Genomic DNA, 18,654 nt, shown 5'->3' with positions numbered 1-18,654 from the left:
TAGTCATCCTAAGGAGAAGAAGAAGGATGATAGAAATCTACACGCCAGTTCACCAAATACTATCACACCTGAAGAACCTCATGATATTTCTGCGTCTGATGCAGAAACACAATCTGGTGATGAACATGAACCTGGTGACAATATGGGCAGTGATGTTCATAATAATGCTCAACCTAGCCATGACGAGGATGTGGAGATTGAACCTACGGTTAATCCTGATAATCCACAACCTAAGAGATACGACAAGAATGACTTCACTGCTAGGAAGCATGGTAAAGAAAGATAGCCATGGGTTCAGAGACCTATGCCCTTTCCTCCTAAGCCATCCAAGAAAAAGGGTGATGAGGTTTTGAGCACTTCGTTGAGATGATAAGACCCATCTTTCTGCAGATGCGGTTAACTGATATGCTCAAGATGTCTCCGTATGCCAAGTACATGAAAGATATCGTGACTAATAAACGGAAGATACCGGATCTTGAGATCTCCACCATGCTTGACAATTACACTTTCAAAGGTGGAACTCCTAAGAAACTTTGTGATCCCGGAGCGCCCACTATACCTTGCTCCATTGAAGGAAACTATGTAAGAACTGCCTTATGTGACCTTGGAGATGGTGTTAGTGTTATGTCGCTCTTTCTTTATCGTAGACTTGAGTTGGATAAGTTGACGCCCACTATAATTTCTCTGCAAATGGCTGACAAATCAACTTATTTCCCTATCGGCATTTGCGAGGATGTGCCTGTTGTGGTTGCTAACACCACAATCTTAACAGACTTTGTTATCTTGGATATTCCCGAGGATGATGCCATGGCTATCATCCTCGGAAGACCCTTTTTAAACACTGCAGGGGGTGTTATAGATTGCAACAAAGGCAATGTCACTTTCCATGTCAACGGTAATGAGTACACATTGCACTTTCCGAAGAAACGATATCCAGTACATTGCATCAATGCTATCGAAAAGACTTCATCGATTCTCATTGGGAGCTTTGAATGCCCTATTCCTCTTGTCAAGATGAAGTATGATTTGCTTGTTGGGGAGATACATATCCCCATGGAGATGACTTAGTGGCTATTCAAAAATTCTCCGTTCTCTCTTGCGATTCAAGAAAGTTTTGTCATGAGGAGTTGATCAACCCCATTGACGGATTTCTTTCGATGACCATGAAACAGATGAATCAAAGAGTCACATACCTCTGTTTTGAGTTTTCTTTTTCTGTTGCTTAGAAGAAAAATGATAGAATTAGTTTAGCTTTTCCCTGTTTTCTGTTTTAGCGTCCCAGAGAAAAATACCTCGAAAATAAAAGTTCTCCGATGGTCCTGAAAATTTAGTATGATTTTTTCTGGAATTTTTGAAAATTTCTGGGCCTGAGAGCTGGCCTGGGGGCCTGACTAGTGGGCCACAAGCCCTGCCACCGCCACCTACCCCCTGGTGGCGGGGTGCAGGCTTGTGGGGCCCATGGGCACCCCCTCCTCTCATTCCAGCTCCCAGCCTCTTCTTCCACCTCCAGAAAAAATTGTTTCGCAGCTCAAACCCGTGTTCTTGCTCATTTGGCTGTGATTTTCGATCTCCTTGCTCAAAGCACCATTCTCCGAACTGTTTTAGGGAAATTACTCCTTGGTAAGTGACTCCTCCATTGGTCCAATTAGCTTTTGCTCTAGTGCTTTATCCTTCGCGAATTCTTGCTACCTTGGTGACCCTGTTCTTGAGCTAGAAATGTTGATTTTAGCTTGTCCCAAGTAGTTTTTATTGGAAATATGCCCTAGAGGCAATAATAAATTAGTTATTATTATATTTCTTTGTTCATGATAATCGTTTATTATCCATGCTATAATTGTATTGATTGGAAACACAATACTTGTGTGGATACATAGACAAAACACTGTCCCTAGTAAGCCTCTAGTTGACTAGCTCGTTGATCAAAGATGGTCAAGGTTTCCTGGCCATAGGCAAGTGTTGTTACTTGATAACGGGATCACATCATTAGGAGAATCATGTGATGGACTAGACCCAAACTAATAGACGTAGCATGTTGATTGTGTCATTTTGTTGCTACTGTTTTCTGCGTGTCAAGTATTTGTTCCTATGACCATGAGATCATATAACTCACTGACACCGGAGGAATGCTTTGTGTGTATCAAACGTCGCAACGTAACTGGGTGACTATAAAGATTCTCTACAGGTATCTCCAAAGGTGTTCGTTGAGTTAGTATGGATCGAGACTGGGATTTGTCACTCCGTGTGACGGAGAGGTATCTCGGGGCCCACTCGGTAATACAACATCACACACAAGCCTTGCAAGCAATGTGACTTAGTGTAAGTTGCGGGATCTTGTATTATGGAACGAGTAAAGAGACTTGCCGGTAAACGAGATTGAAATAGGTATGCGGATACTGACGATCGAATCTCGGGCAAGTAACATACCGAAGGACAAAGGGAATGACATACAGGATTATATGAATCCTTGGCACTAAGGTTCAAACGATAAGATCTTCATAGAATATGTAGGATCCAATATGGGCATCCAGGTCCCGCTATTGGATATTGACCGAGGAGTCTCGCGGGTCATGTCTACATAGTTCTCGAACCCGCAGGGTCTGCACACTTAAGGTTCGACGTTGTTTTATGTGTATTTGAGTTATATGGTTGGTTACCGAATGTTGTTCGGAGTCCCAGATGAGATCACAGACGCCACGAGGGTTTGCGGAATGCTCCGGAAATGAAGATTGATATATAGGATGACCTCATTTGGTTACCGTAAGGTTTTCGTGCATTATCGGAAAAGTTTCGGGCTCATCGGTAGTGTACTGGGAGTGCCGAGAGGGGTGACGGGGACCATCAGGAGGGGTGTCACGCACCAAGGGCTCTCATGGGCTATGGGAAGAGATAAACCAGCCCCTAGTGGGCTGGAATAAGTTCCCACTAAGGCCCATAAGGTTTGAGAAGGAAAAAACACAAGGTGGAAAGAGTTTCCAAGTGGGAAGGTGGAATCCTACTCTAAGTAGGATTGGAGTAGGACTCCTCCACCTCCAATTTCGGCCAAACCTTTAGGTTTTGAGGCTGCCTCCTCCCCTCACTCCCTCCTATATATAGTGGGGTTTTAGGGCTGATTTGAGACAACTTTTGCCACGGCAGCCCGACCACATACCTCCACGGTTTTACCTCTAGATCGCGTTTCTGCGGAGCTCGGGCGGAGCCCTGCTGATATTAGATCACTACCAACCTCCGGAGCGCGGCCACGCTGCCGGAGAACTCATCTACCTCTCCGTTTCTCTTGCTGGATCAAGAAGGCCGAGATCATTGTCGAGCTGTACGTGTGCTGAACGCGAAGGTGTCGTGCGTTCGGCACTAGATCGGAGTGGATCATGGGACGGATCGCGAGACGGTTCGTGGGACGGTTCGCGGGGCGGATCGAGGGACGTGAGGATGTTCCACTACATCAACCGCGTTCACTAACGCTTCTGCTGTACGATCTACAAGGGTACGTAGATCAAAAATCCCCTCTCGTAGATGGACATCACCATGACAGGTCTTCGTCCGCGTAGGAAATTTTTTGTTTCCCATGCGACATTCCACAACAGTGGCATCATGAGCTAGGTTCATGCGTATATGTAATCTCGAGTAGAACACAAAAGTTTTTGTGGGCGGTGATGTGCGTTTTGCTGCCCTCCTTAGTCTTTTCTTGATTCCGCGGTATTGTTGGATCGAAGCGGGTCGGACCGACATTACTCGTACGCTTACGAGAGACTGGTTTCATTGCTACGAGTAACTCCGTTGCTCAAAGATGACCGGCGAGTGTCGGTTTCTCCAACTTTAGTTGAACCGGATTTGACCGAGGAGGTCCTTGGATGAGGTTAAATAGCAATTCATATATCTCCGTTGTGGTGTTTGTGTAAGTAAGATGCGATCCTACTAGATACCCATGGTCACCACGTAAAACATGCAACAACAATTAGAGGACGTCTAACTTGTTTTTGCAGGGTATGCTTGTGATGTGATATGGCCAACGATGTGATGTGATATATTGGATGTATGAGATGATCATGTTGTAATAGTTAATATCGACTTGCACGTCGATGGTACGGCAACCAGCAGGAGCCATAGGGTTGTCTTTAAACTAACGTTTGTGCTTGCAGATGTGTTTACTATATTGCTAGGACGTAGCTTTAGTAGTAATAGCATGAGTAGCACGACAACCCCGATGGCGACACGTTGATGGAGATCATGGTGTGATGCCGGTGACAAGAAGATCGTGTCGGTGCTTTGGTGATGGAGATCAAGAAGCACATGATAATGGCCATATCATGTCACTTATGAATTGCATGTGATGTTAATCCTTTATGCACCTTATCTTGCTTAGAACGGCGGTAGCATTATGAGGTGATCTCTCACTAAAATTTCAAGACGAAATTGTGTTCTCCCCGACTATGCACCGTTGCGACAGTTCTTCGTTTCGAGACACCACGTGATGATCGGGTGTGATAGACTCAACATTCACATACAACGGGTGCAAAACAGTTGCACACGTGGAACACTCGGGTTAAGCTTGATGAGCCTAGCATGTGCAGACATGGCCTCGGAACACATGAGACCGAAAGGTCAAGCATGAATCGTATAGTTGATATGATTAGCATAGAGATGCTTACCACTAATACTATTCTCGACTCACGTGATGATCGGACTTGACATAGTGGATTTGGATCATGTACCACTCAAATGAATAGAGAGATGTACTTTTTGAGTGGGAGTTCTTAAGTAATATGATTAATTGAACTAATTGTCATGAACATAGTCTAATGGTCTTTGCGAATTATGATGTAGCTTGCGCTATAGCTCTACTGTTTTTAATATGTTCCTAGAGAAAATTTAGTTGAAAGTTGATAGTAGCAAACTTTGTGGACTGAGTCTGTAAAACTAAGGATTGTCCTCGTTGCTCCGCAGAAGGCTTATGTCCTTAATGCACCACTCAGTGTGCTGCACCTCGAGCGTCGTCTGTGGATGTTGTGAACATCCCACATACACGTTTCTGATGACTACGCGATAGTTCGGTGCAAAATACTTAATGGCTTAGAAGCGTGGCGCCGAAGACGTTTTGAAACGTCATGGAACATGAGTGATGTTCTAAAGAGATGAAATTGTGATTTCATGCTTGTGCCCTTGTTAAGAGGTATGAGACCTCCGACAAGATTCTTTGTCCATGAAGTAAAGGATAAAAACTCAATTGTTGAGCGTGTGCTCAGATTGTCTGAGTACGACAATCACTTGAATCAAGTGGGAGTTAATCTTCCAGATGAGATAGTGATGGTTCTCCAAAGTCACTGCCACCAAGTTGTGAGAGCTTCGTGATGAACTATAACATATCAAGGATAGATACAATGATCCTTGAGAGATTCGTGATGTATGACACTGCGAAAGTTGAAATCAAGAAGGAGCATCAATGGTTGATGGTTAGTAAAACCACTAAGTTTCATGAAAGGCAAGGGTTAGAAGGGATACTTCGTGAAACAGCAAAACAGTTGCTGCACTAATGAAGAGACCCAAGTCTAAACCCAAACCCGAGACTAAGTGCTTCTGTTATGAGGGGAACGGTCACTGAGGCGGAGCTACCCTAGATTCTTGGTAGATAAGTAGGTTGGTAAAGTTGAAAGTAGTATATTTGATATACATGATGTTGATGTGTGCTTTACTAGTACTCCTAGTAGCGCGAGGGTATTGGATACCGGTTCAGTTGCTAAGTGATTGGTAACACGAAATGAAAGCTACGGAATAAACAGAGACTAGCTAAAGGCGAGGTGACGATACGTGTTGGAAGTGTTTCCAAGGTTGATATGATCAAACATCGCACGCTCCCTCTATCATCGGGATTGGTGGTGAAACCAAAATAATTGTTATTTGGTGTTTGCATTGAGCATGAACATGATTGGATCGTGTTATCTGCAATACGATTATTCATTTAAAATAATAATAGTTATTCTATTTGCTTGAATAATTACCCTCAATGGTTTATTGAATCTCGATCTTAGTGTTACACATGTTCATAATATTAGTGCCAAAAGATAAAAAGTAATAATGATAGTACCACTTAGTTGTGGCACTGCCACTTGAGTCATGTTGGTGTAAAATGCATGAAGAAGCTCCATGCTGATGGATCGTTTGGACTCACTTGATTTTGAATCACTTGAGACATGCAAAACATGCCACATGAAACAAGTAGAGTAACTTGTTGGGAGTAATGCATTTTTGATGTGTGCAGTCCAATAAGTGCTAAGGCACGCAGTGGATATCATTATGTTCTTACTTCACTGACGATTTGAGTAGATACAGGAGTATTTACTTGATGAATCACAAGTCTGAAATGTTGAAAAGTTCAAAGCTATTTTAGAGTGAAGATCGTCATGACAAGAGGATAAACAGTCTACGATATGATCATAGAGATGAATATCCGAGTTACGAGTTTTGGTACGCAGTTAAGACAATGTGGAAATTGTTTCGCAGTTCATGCCACCTGGAACACCATAGTGTGATGATGTGTCTGAATGTCTTAGCCACGCCCTATTTGATATGGTGCATACTATGATGTCTCTTATCGAATTACCACTATCGTTTATGGGTTATGCATTAGAGTCAACCGCATTCACTTTAAATAGGGCACCGCGTATTTCCGTTGAGATGACACAATATAGACTAAGGTTTAGAGAAATCTAAGCTGTCATTTCTTGAAAGTTTGGAGCTGCGATGCTTATGTGAAAAAGTTTCAGTCTGATAAGCTCAAACCCAAAGCGTATAAATGCATCTTCATAAGATATCCAAAACAGTTGGATACATCTCCTATCTCAAATCCGGAAGCAAAGTGTTTGTTTCTAGAAACGGGTTCTTTCTTGAGGAAAGGTTTCTCTCGAAAGAATTGAGTGGGAGGGTGGTAGAACTTGATGAGGTTACTGAACCATCACTTCAACCAGTGTGTAGCAGGGCGCAGGAAGTTGTTCGTGTGGCGCCTACACCAATTAGAGTGAAAGCTGATGATGGTGATCATCGAGCATCGGATCAAGTTACTACAAACCTCGTAGGTTGATAAGGTCGCGTACTACTGCAGAGTGGTACGGTAACCCTGTCTTGGAGGTCATGTTGTTGAGCAACAGTGAACCTACAAGTTATGAAGAAAGCAATGGTGGGCCCGGATTCCGACAAATGGCTGGAGGCCATGAAATCCGAGAGAGGATCCATGTATGAAAACAAAGTGTAGACTTTGGAAGAACTACTTGATGGTCATAGGACTATTGAGTAAACATGGATCTTTAAAAGGAAGACAGACGATGATGGTGATAAGTCACTATTAAGAAAAGATCGACTTGTCGCAAAGATGTTTCCGACAAGATCAAACAGTTGACTATGATGAGACTTTCTCACTCGTAGCGATGCTAAAAGTCTGTTAGAATTATGTTAGTAGTTGCTGCATTATTTATGAAATATTGCACATAGGATATCAAAACATTGTTTCCTCGACGGTTTCCTTGAGCAAACATTGTATGTGATACAACCAGGAGGTTTTGTCGATCCTAAGGATACTAACAAGTATGCAAGCTCCAGCGATCCTTCAATGGACTGGTGCAAGCATCTCGGAGTTGGAATATACACTTTGATGAGATGATCAAAGATTTTGTGTTTGTAAAAGGTTTATGAGAAACTTGTATTTCCAAAGAAGTGAGTGGGAGCACTATAGAATTTCTGATGAGTATATGTGGTTGACATATTGTTGATCAGAAGTAATGTAGAATTTCTATGAAGCATAAAAGGTTGTTTGAAAGGAGTTTTTCAAAGGAATAGCTGGATTGAGCTACTTGAACGTTGAGCATCAAGATCTATGGAGATAGATCAAAACGCTTAATAGAAGTTTCAACAAGATGCATGCCTTGACAAGTTTTTGAAGGAATTCGAAATAGATCAGCAAAGAAGGAGTTCTTGACTGTGTTGTAAGGTGTGAATTTGAGTAAGACTCAAAACCCGACCCCGGCAGAATAAAGAGAATAGACGAAGGTCGTCTTCTATGCCTTGGCCGTAGAATCTGAAGTATGCCATGCTGGATACCGCACGTGATGTGTGCCTTGACTCAAAGTCTGTTGAGAGGTACAGAGAGTGATCCATGATTGAATCACTAGCAGCGGTCAAAATTTATCCTTAGTAACTGATGGACTAAGGAATTTTTCTCGATTATGGAGGTGGTTAAAGAGTTCGTCGTAAAGGGTTACGTCGATGCAAGCTTTGACACTAATCCGAATAACTATGAGTAGTGAAACGGATTCGTATAGTAGAGTAGATATTTGGAGTATTTCCGAATAGCACATAGTAGCAACATCTATAAGATGACATAAAGATTTGTAAAGAACACACGGATCTGAAAGTTTCAGAACCGTTGACTAAAACCTCTCTCACGAGCAAGGCGTGATCAGACCCCATAACTATATGGGTGTTGGATTCGTTGGAATCACATGGTGATGTGAACTAGATTATTGACTCTAGTGCAAGTGGGAGACTATTGGAATATGCCCTAGAGGCAATAATAAATTAGTTATTATTATATTTCTTTGTTCATGATAATCGTTTATTATCCATGCTATAATTGTATGGATTGGAAACACAATACTTGTGTGGATACATAGACAAAACACTGTCCCTAGTAAGTCTCTAGTTGACTAGCTCGTAGATCAAAGATGGTCAAGGTTTCCTGGCCATAGGCAAGTGTTGTTACTTGATAATGGGATCACATCATTAGGAGAATCATGTGATGGACTAGACCCAAACTAATAGACGTAGCATGTTGATTGTGTCATTTTGTTGCTACTGTTTTCTGCGTGTCAAGTATTTGTTCCTATGACCATGAGATCATATAACTCACTGACACCGGAGGAATGCTTTGTGTGTATCAAACGTCGCAACGTAACTGGGTGACTATAAAGATTCTCTACAGGTATCTCCGAAGGTGTTCGTTGAGTTAGTATGGATCGAGACTGGGATTTGTCACTCCGTGTGACGGAGAGGTATCTCGGGGCCCACTCGGTAATACAACATCACACACAAGCCTTGCAAGCAATGTGACTTAGTGTAAGATGCGGGATCTTGTATTACGGAACGAGTAAAGAGACTTGTCGGTAAACGAGATTGAAATAGGTATGCGGATACTGACGATCGAATCTCGGGCAAGTAACATACCGAAGGACAAAGGGAATGACATACAGGATTATATGAATCCTTGGCACTAAGGTTCAAACGATAAGATCTTCGTAGAATATGTAGGATCCAATATGGGCATCCAGGTCCCGCTATTGGATATTGACCGAGGAGTCTTGCGGGTTATTTCTACATAGTTCTCGAGCCCGCAGGGTCTGCACACTTAAGGTTCGACGTTGTTTTATGCGTATTTGAGTTATATGGTTGGTTACCGGATGTTGTTCGGAGTCCCAGATGAGATCACGGACGCCACGAGGGTTTCCGGAATGGTCCGGAAACGAAGATTGATATATAGGATGACCTCATTTGGTTACCGGAAGGTTTTCGGAGTTACCGGGAATGTACTGGGAATGACGAATAGGTTCCGGGTGTTCACCGGGGGCGGGGGGGGGGGGGGGGGCAACCCACCCCGGGGAAGCCCATAGGCCTTGGGGGTGGCGCACCAGCCCTTGGTGGGCCGGTGGGACAGCCCAAGAGGGCCCTATGTGCCAAGGATACAAAATCAAAGAGAAAGAAAAAAAAGGGAGGTGGGAAAGGAGAGAAGGACTCCACTTTCCAATCATAGTTGGACTAGGATTGGAGGAGGACTCCTCCTCCCCTTGGTGCGCAGCCCTTGGGGCTCCTTGAGCCTCAAGGCAAGCCTCCCCTCCCTCCTCCTATATATATGTGGCAATTAGGGCTGACTTGAGACAACTTTTCAAAGGCGGTTTTACCTCTAGATCGCTTTTCTGCGGAGCTCAGGCGGAGCCCTGCCAAGATCAGATCACCACCAACCTCCGGAGCGCCGTCACGCTGCCGGAGAACTCATCTACCTCTCCGTCTCTCTTGCTGGATCAAGAAGGCCGAGATCATCGTCGAGCTATACGTGTGCTGAACGCGGAGGTGCCGTCCGTTCGGCACTAGATCGTGGGACGGATCGCGGGATGGTTCGTGGGACGGTCCCGCGATCTGTCCCACGATCTGCTCTGATCTAGTCCCGAACGGACGGCACCTCCGCGTTAAGCACACGTACAGCTCGACGATGATCTCGGACTTCTTGATCCAGCAAGAGAGACGGAGAGGTAGATGAGTTATCCGGCACCGTGACGGCGCTCCAGAGGTGGGTGGTGATCTAATTTCAGCAAGGCTCCGCCCGAGCTCCGTAGAAACGTGATCTAGAGGAAAAACCGTGGAGGTATGTGGTCGGGCTGTCGTGGAAAAGTTGTCTCAAATTAGCCCTAATACCTCCGTATATATAGGTGGGAGGGGCGGGGCCTTGCCTTGAGGCTCAAGGAGCCCCAAGGGGGTCGGCCGAAGGGAGGGAGGAGGAATCCTCCTCCAATCCTAGTCCAACTAGGATTGGAAGGTGGAGTCCTTCCCTTCCTTCCCACTTCCCCTTTTTTTCTCTTTGATTTTCCTTTAACCTACGCAGGGGCCTTCTTGGGCTTGCCCACCAGCCCACTAAGGGCTAGTGCAGCATCCCGAAGGCCTATGGGCTTCCACGGGGTGGGCTCCCCCCCCCCCACCGGTGAACATCCAGAACCCATTCGTCACTCCCGGTACATTCCCGGTAATTCCGAAAACTTTCGAGTAATCAAATGAGGTCATCCTATATATCAATCTTCATCTCCGGACCATTTTGGAAACCCTCGTGACGTCCGTGATCTCATCCGGGACTCCCAACAACATTCGGTAACCAACCATATAACTCAAATGCGCATAAAACAATGCCGAACCTTAAGTGTGCAGACCCTGCGGGTTCAAGAACTATGTAGACATGACCCGAGGGACTCCTCGGTCAATATCTTATCGCGGGAACTAGATGCCCATATTGGATCCTACATATTCTACGAAGATCTTATTGTTTGAACCTCAGTGCCAAGGATTCATATAATCCCGTATGTCATTCCCTTTGTCCTTCGATATGTTACTTGCCCGAGATTCGATCGTCAGTATCCGCATACCTATTTCAATCTCGTTTACCGGCAAGTCTCTTTACTCGTTCCGTAATACAAGATCCCCTGACTTACACTAAGTCACATTGCTTGCAAGGCTTGTGTGTGATGTTGTATTACCGAGTGAGCCCCGAGATACCTCTCCGTCACACAAAGTGACAAATCCCAGCCTTGATCCATACTAACTCAACGGAAACCTTCGCAGATACCTGTAGAGCATATTTATAGTCACCCAGTTACGTTGAGACGTTTGATACACACAAAGCATTCCTCCGGTGTCAGTGAGTTATATGATCTCATGGTCATAGGAATAAATACTTGACACGCAGAAAACAGTAGCAACAAAATGACACGATCAACATGCTACGTCTATTAGTTTGCGTCTAGTCCATCACATGATTCACCCAATGATGTGATCCAGTTATCAAGCAACAACACCTTGTACATAGTCAGAAGACCCTGACTATCCTTGATCAACTGGCTAGCCAACTAGAGGCTTGCTAGGGACAGTGTTTTGTCTATGTATCCACACATGTATCTAAGTCTTCATTCAATACAATTATAGCATGGATAATAAACGATTATCTTGATACAGGAATTATAATAATAAATTATTTATCATTGCCTCTATGGCATAACTCCAATAGTCTCCCACTTGCACTAGAGTCAATAATCTAGCCCTCACATCACCATGCGAATTACATTGTAATAAATCTAACACCCATACAGTTCTGGTGTTGATCTTGCTTTGCCCGTGGAAGAGGTTTAGTCAGCGGGTCTGCCACATTCAGATCCGTGTGCACTTTGCATATATTTACGTCCTCCCCTTCGACGTAGTCGCGGATGAGGTTGAAGCCTCGTTTGATGTGTCTATTCTTCTTGTGAAACCGTGGTTCCTTTGCTAAGGCAATGGCACCCGTGTTGCCACAAAACAGGGTTATTGGATTCAGTGCGCTCAACACCAATCCAAGATCCGTCATGAACTGCTTCATCCAGACACCCTCCTTAGCCGCCTCCGAGGCAGCCATGTACTCCGCTTCACATGTAGAATCAGCTACGACGCTTTGCTTAGAACTGCACCAGCTTACCGCACCCCCATTAAGAATAAATATGTATCCGGTCTGCGACTTAGAGTCGTCCAGATCTCTCTCAAAGCTTGCATCAACGTAACCTTTTACGGCGAGCTCTTCATCACCTCCATACACGAGAAACATCTCCTTAGTCCTTTTTAGGTACTTCAGGATATTCTTGACCGCCGGCCAGTGATCCACTCCTGGATTACACTGGAACTTGCCTGCCATACTTATGGCCAGGCTAACGTCCGGTCTAGTGCACAACATTGCATGCATGATAGAACCTATGACGGAAGCATAGGGGACGGTGCTCAGATGCTCTCTATCTTTATCAGTTGCTGGGCACTGAGTCTTACTCAATGTCGTACCTTGTAAAACTGGCAAGAACCCCTTCTTGGACTGTTCCATTTTGAACCTCTTCAAAACTTTATCAAGGTATGTACTTTGTGAAAGTCCTATCAGGCGTTTCGATCTATCCCTATAGATCTTTATGCCTAGAATGTAAGGAGCTTCTCCTAGGTCCTTCATAGAGAAACTTTTATTCAAGTAATCCTTTATGCTCTCCAAAAACTCCACATTGTTTCCAATCAGCAATATGTCTTCCACATATAATATTAGAAACACCATAGAGCTCCCACTCACTTTCTTTTAAATACAAGATTCTCCAACCACTTGTATAAACCCAAATGCTTTGATCACCTCACCAAAGCGTTTATTCCAACTCCAAGATGCTTGCACTAGTCCATAAATGGAATGCTGGAGCTTGCACACTTTGTTAGCATTTTTAGGATCGACAAAACCTTTGGGTTGCATCATATACAACTCTTCCTTAAGGAAACCGTTGAAGAACGCCGTTTTGACATCCATCTGCCAGATTTCATAATCGAAAAATGCAGCTATTGCTAACATGATTCGGACGGAATTAAGCATCGCTACATGTGAGAATATCTCATCCTAGTCAATCCCTTGAACTTGTGAAAAACCCTTTGCCACAAGTCGAGCTTTATAAACGGTCGCATTACCGTTAGCGTCCGTCTTCTTCTTAAAGATCCATTTGTTCTGAATAGCCTTGCGGCCTTCAGGTAGTACTTCCAAAGTCCACACTTTGTTTTCATACATAGATCCTATCTCGGACTTCATGGCCTCCAGCCATTTGTTGGAATCCGGGCCCACCATTGCCTCTTCATAATTCGCAGGCTCATTGTTGTCCAACAACATAATTTATAAGACGGGATTACCGTACCACTCTGGAGTAGTATGCGGTCTCGTCGACCTGCGAGGTTCGACAGGAACTTGATCCGGAGTTTCCTGATCATCATCCTTAACTTCCTCCTCAACCGGCGTCGCAACGAAAGAGTTTTTCCCTTGCCCTGCGCCACCATCCAGAGGTATGAGAGTTCGACAACCTCATCAAGGTCTATCTTCCTCCCACTCAATTCTCTCGAGAGAAACTCGTTCTCGAGGAAATCTCCGTTATTAGCAACAAACACTTTGCCCTCGGATTTGAGATAGAAGGTATACCCAACTGTCTCTTTTGGGTAACCTATGAAGACACACTTTTCCGCTTTGGGTTCCAGCTTTTCAGGCTGAAGCTTTTTGACATAAGCATCACATCCCCAAACTTTAAGAAACGACAACTTTGGTCTTTTGCCATACCACAGTTTGTATGGTGTCGTCCCAACGGATTTTGATGGCGCCCTATTTAAAGTGAATGCAGTTGTTTCTAATGCATAACCCCAAAACGATAATGGCAAATCGGTAAGAGACATCATAGATCGCAACATTTCTAATAAAGTACGATTACGACGTTCGGACACACCATTACGCTGTCGTGTTCCAGGCGGTGTCAACTGTGAAACAATTACACATTGTCTCAAGTGAGCACCAAACTCGAAACTCAGATATTCACCCCCACGATCAGACCGTAGGAATTTGATCTTCTTGTTATGATGATTTTCAACTTCACTCTGAAATTTCTTGAACTTTTCAAATGTTTCAGACTTGTGTTTCATCAAATAGACATAACCATATCTACTCAAATCGTTAGTGAAGGTGTGAAAATAACGATATCCGCTGCGCGCCTCCACACTCATCGGTATGTATGATTTCCAACAAGTCACTTGCACGCTCCATTGTTCCGGAGAACGGAGTTTTAGTCATCTTGCCCATGAGGCATGGTTCGCACGTGTCAAGTGAATCAAAGTCAAGTGACTCCAAAAGTCCATCGGTATGGAGTTTCTTCATGCGCTTTACACCAATATGACCTAAGCAGCAGTGCCATAAAAACATGGCGCTATCATTGTTAACTCTAACTCTTTTGGTCTCAATGTTATGTATATGTGTATTATCCCTATCAAGATTCAGTATGAACAATCCTCTAACATTGGGTGCATGACCATAAAAGATATTACTCATAGAAATAGAACAACAATTATTCTGTGACTTAAACGAGTAACCGTCTCACAATAAACAAGATCCAGATATATTGTTCATGCTTAACGCAGGCACTAAATAACAATTAGTTAAGTTTATAACTAATCCTGATGGTAACTGAAGTGAAACTGTGCCGACGGCAATTGCATCAAACTTGGAACCATTTCCCACGCGCATCGTCACTTCATCCTTCGCCAGCCTTCGCTTATTCCGCAGCTCCGGTTTGAGTTGCAAATATGAGCAACAGAACCGGTATCGAATACCCAGGCACTACTACGAGAGCTGGTTAAGTACACATCAATAACATGTATATCAAATATACCTGATTTTTCTTTGGCCGCCTTCTTATCAGCCAGATACTTGGGGTAGTTGCGCTTCCAGTGACCCATACCTTGCAATAATAGCACTCCGTTTCAGGCTTAGGTCCAGCTTTGGGTTTCTTCGTCGGATTGGCAACAGTCTTGCCGCTCTTCTTCGAACTACCCTTCTTTCCTTTGTCGTTTCTCTCGAAACTAGTGGTCTTATTCACCATCAACACTTGATGCTCTTTACGGAGTTCTGACTCTGCGACTTTCAGCATCGCGAACAACTCGCCGGGTGACTTGTTCATCCCTTGCATGTTGTAGTTCAACACAAAGCCCTTATAGCTTGGCGGCAGTGATTGAAGAATTCTGTGAGTGATAGCCTCTTGCGGGAGTTCAATCCCCAGCTCAGCTAGACGGTTTGAGTACCCATACATTTTGAGCACATGTTCACTGACAGACGAATTCTCCTCCATCTTGCAAGCATAGAATTTATCGTAGGTCTCATACCTCTCGATCCGGGCGTTCTTCTGAAAGATAAACTTCAATTCCTGGATATTCTTGTTGGGTAACGTAGCATAAATTCAAAATTTTCCTACGCATATTCAGATGTTCCTATGGAGAGACCAGCAACGAGAGAGGGGTAAGAGCATCTTCATACCTTTGAAGATCGCTAAGCGGAAGCGTTGCTAGAACGCGGTTGATGGAGTCGTACTCGCAGCGATTCCGATCTAGTACCGAACGCGGTTGCTAGAACACGTGCAGCCCGGTGACGTCTCCCCCACCTTGATCCAGCAAGGAGGAGGGAGAGGTTGGGGAAGAACTCCAGCAGCACGATGGCGTGGTGTCGATGGAGAGTCGAGGTCTCCCGGCAGGGCTTCGCCAAGCACCGGCGGAGAGGAGGAGAAAGAAGGGCAGGGCTGCGCCGAGAGAGAGGCAAAAGTCTGATCTCCAATGGCCAAAAGTGCCCACTATATATAGGGGGAGGGAGGGGCTGCGCCCCCTTGCCGGTTTCCCTCTCCTTGGGGGGGGGGGGGGGGGGCGTCAGCCCTAGATGGGCCTGGTGCGGCGGCCAAGGGGGGAGGACGGGTCTGGCGCACCCCTAGTGGGCCTTAGGCCCACCTGGCTTAGGGTTTGCCCCCCTTTCTCTCCCCCACGCATTGGGTTGAGCGGGAGGCGCACCAGCCCACCTAGGGGCTGGTTCCCTTCCCCACTTGGCCCACCTTCCCTCCCCGGGTCGTTGCCCTCCTTCGGTAGACCCCCGGGGCCACCTCCGGTGGTCCCGGTGGTCCCGGTACGTTACCGGTGATGTCCGAAACACTTCCGGTATCCGAAACCATCCGTCCTATATATCAATCTTTACATACGGACCATTCCGGAGCTCCTCGTGACTTCCGGGATCTCATCCGGGACTCCGAACAACTTTCGGTAACCTAGTATAACAATTCCCTATAACCCTAGCGTCATCAAACCTGAAGTGTGTAGACCCTACGGGTTCGGGAGACAGGCAGACATGACCGAGACGCCTCTCCGGCCAATAACCATCAGCGGGGTCTGGATACCCATGGTGGCTCCCACTTGCTCCACGATGATCTCATCGGATGAACCACGATGTCAAGGATTCAATCAATCCCGTATACGATTCCCTTTGTCTGTAGGTATAGAACTTGCCCGAGATTCGATCGTCGGTATACCTATACCTTGTTCAATCTCGTTACCGGTAAGTCTCTTTACTCGTTCCGTAGCACGTCATCGTGTGACTAACTCCTTAGTCACATTGAGCTCATGATGATGTTCTACCGAGTGGGCCCAGAGATACCTCTCCGTCACACGGAGTGACAAATCCCGATGTTGATTCGTACCAACCCAACAGACACTTTCAAAGATACCCGTAGTGCACCTTTATAGTCACCCAGTTACGTTGTGACGTTTGATACACCCAAAGCACTCCTACGGCATCCGGGAGTTGCACAATCTCACGGTCGAAGGAAAATACACTTGACATTAGAAAAGCTTTAGCATACGAACAATACGATCTAGTGCTATGCTTAGGATTGGGTCTTGTCCATCACATCATTCTCCCAATGATGTGATCCCGTTATCAATGACATCTAATGCCCATGATCAGGAAACCATGATAATTTATTGACTAACGAGCTAGCCCACTAGAGGCTTGCTAGGGACACATTGTGATCTATTTATTCACACATGTATTACTGTTTCCTGTTAATACAATTATAGCATGAACAATAGACGATTATCATGAACAAGGAAATATGATAATAACCATTTTATTATTGCCTCTAGGGCATATTTCCAACAGTCTCCCACTTGCACTAGAGTCAATAATCTAGTTACATTGTGATGTATCGAACACCCATAGCATTATGGTGTTGATCATGTTTTGCTCGTGGAAGAGGTTTAGTCAACGGGTCTGCAATATTCAGATCCGTGTGTACTTCACAAATATCTATCACTCCACTCTGGACATGGTCCTGGATGGAGTTGTAGCGGCGTTTGATGTGCTTCGTCTTCCGGTGAAACCTGGGCTCCTTGGCTATGGCAAAGGCCCCAGTGTTATCAAAGAAGAGTGTCATTGGACCCGACGCACTTGGAACCACTCCAAGGTCGGTGATGAGATCCTTCATCCAAATTCCTTCATGAGCTGCTTCTGAAGCAGCTATGTACTCCGCTTCACATGTAGATACTGCCACAACTTCTTGCATGCTGCTGCACCAGCTCACTGCCCCACCATTCAACACATATACGTATCCGGTCTGTGACTTAGAGTCATCCGGATCTGTGTCGAAGCTAGCGTCGACGTAACCCTTTACGACGAGCTCTTCGTCACCTCCATGAACGAGAAACATTTCCTTAGTCCTTTTCAGGTACTTAAGGATATTATTGACCGTTGTCCAGTGTTCCATACCTGGATCACTTTGGTACCTCCCTACCAAGCTTATGGCAAGGTTTATATCAGGTCTGGTACACAACATGGCATACATTAGAGAGCCCACGACTGATGCGTAGGGGACATAACTCATCTTCTCTCTATCTACTGCCGTGGTCGGCGACTGAGTCTTACTCAATCTCACACCTTGCAAAACTGGCAAGAACCCTTTCTTTGAGTTTTCCATATTGAACTTCTTCAATATCTTGTCAAGGTATGTACTTTGCGAAAGACCTATGAGGCGTCTTGATCTATCTCTATAGATCTTGATGCCTAATATGTATGCAGCTTCTCCAAGGTCCTTCATTGAAAAACTCTTGTTCAAATAGGCCTTTATGCTCTCAAACATCTCTATATTATTCCCCATCAATAATATGTCATCCACATACAGTATGAGGAAAGCTACAGAGCTCCCACTCACTTTCTTGTACAGACAGGCTTCTCCGTAAACCTGTATGAACCCAAACGCTTTAATCACCTCATTAAAGCAAATGTTCCAACTCCGAGATGCTTGCACCAGCCCATAGATGGAGCGCTGGAGCTTGCACACTTTGTTAGCACCCTTAGGGTCGACAAAACCTTCTGGTTGCATCATATACAACTCTTCCTTAAGGTTCCCGTTAAGGAACGCTGTTTTGACGTCCATTTCCCAAATTTCATAATCATAAAAGGCGGCAATTGCTAACATGATTCGGACTGATTTCAGCTTCGCTACGGGAGAGAAAGTCTCTTCGTAG

The sequence above is a fragment of the Hordeum vulgare genome, chromosome 3H (assembly GCF_904849725.1).
Source record: "Hordeum vulgare subsp. vulgare chromosome 3H, MorexV3_pseudomolecules_assembly, whole genome shotgun sequence".
Lineage (NCBI taxonomy): Eukaryota > Viridiplantae > Streptophyta > Magnoliopsida > Poales > Poaceae > Hordeum > Hordeum vulgare.
Note: the sequence above shows the minus strand (reverse complement) of the source record.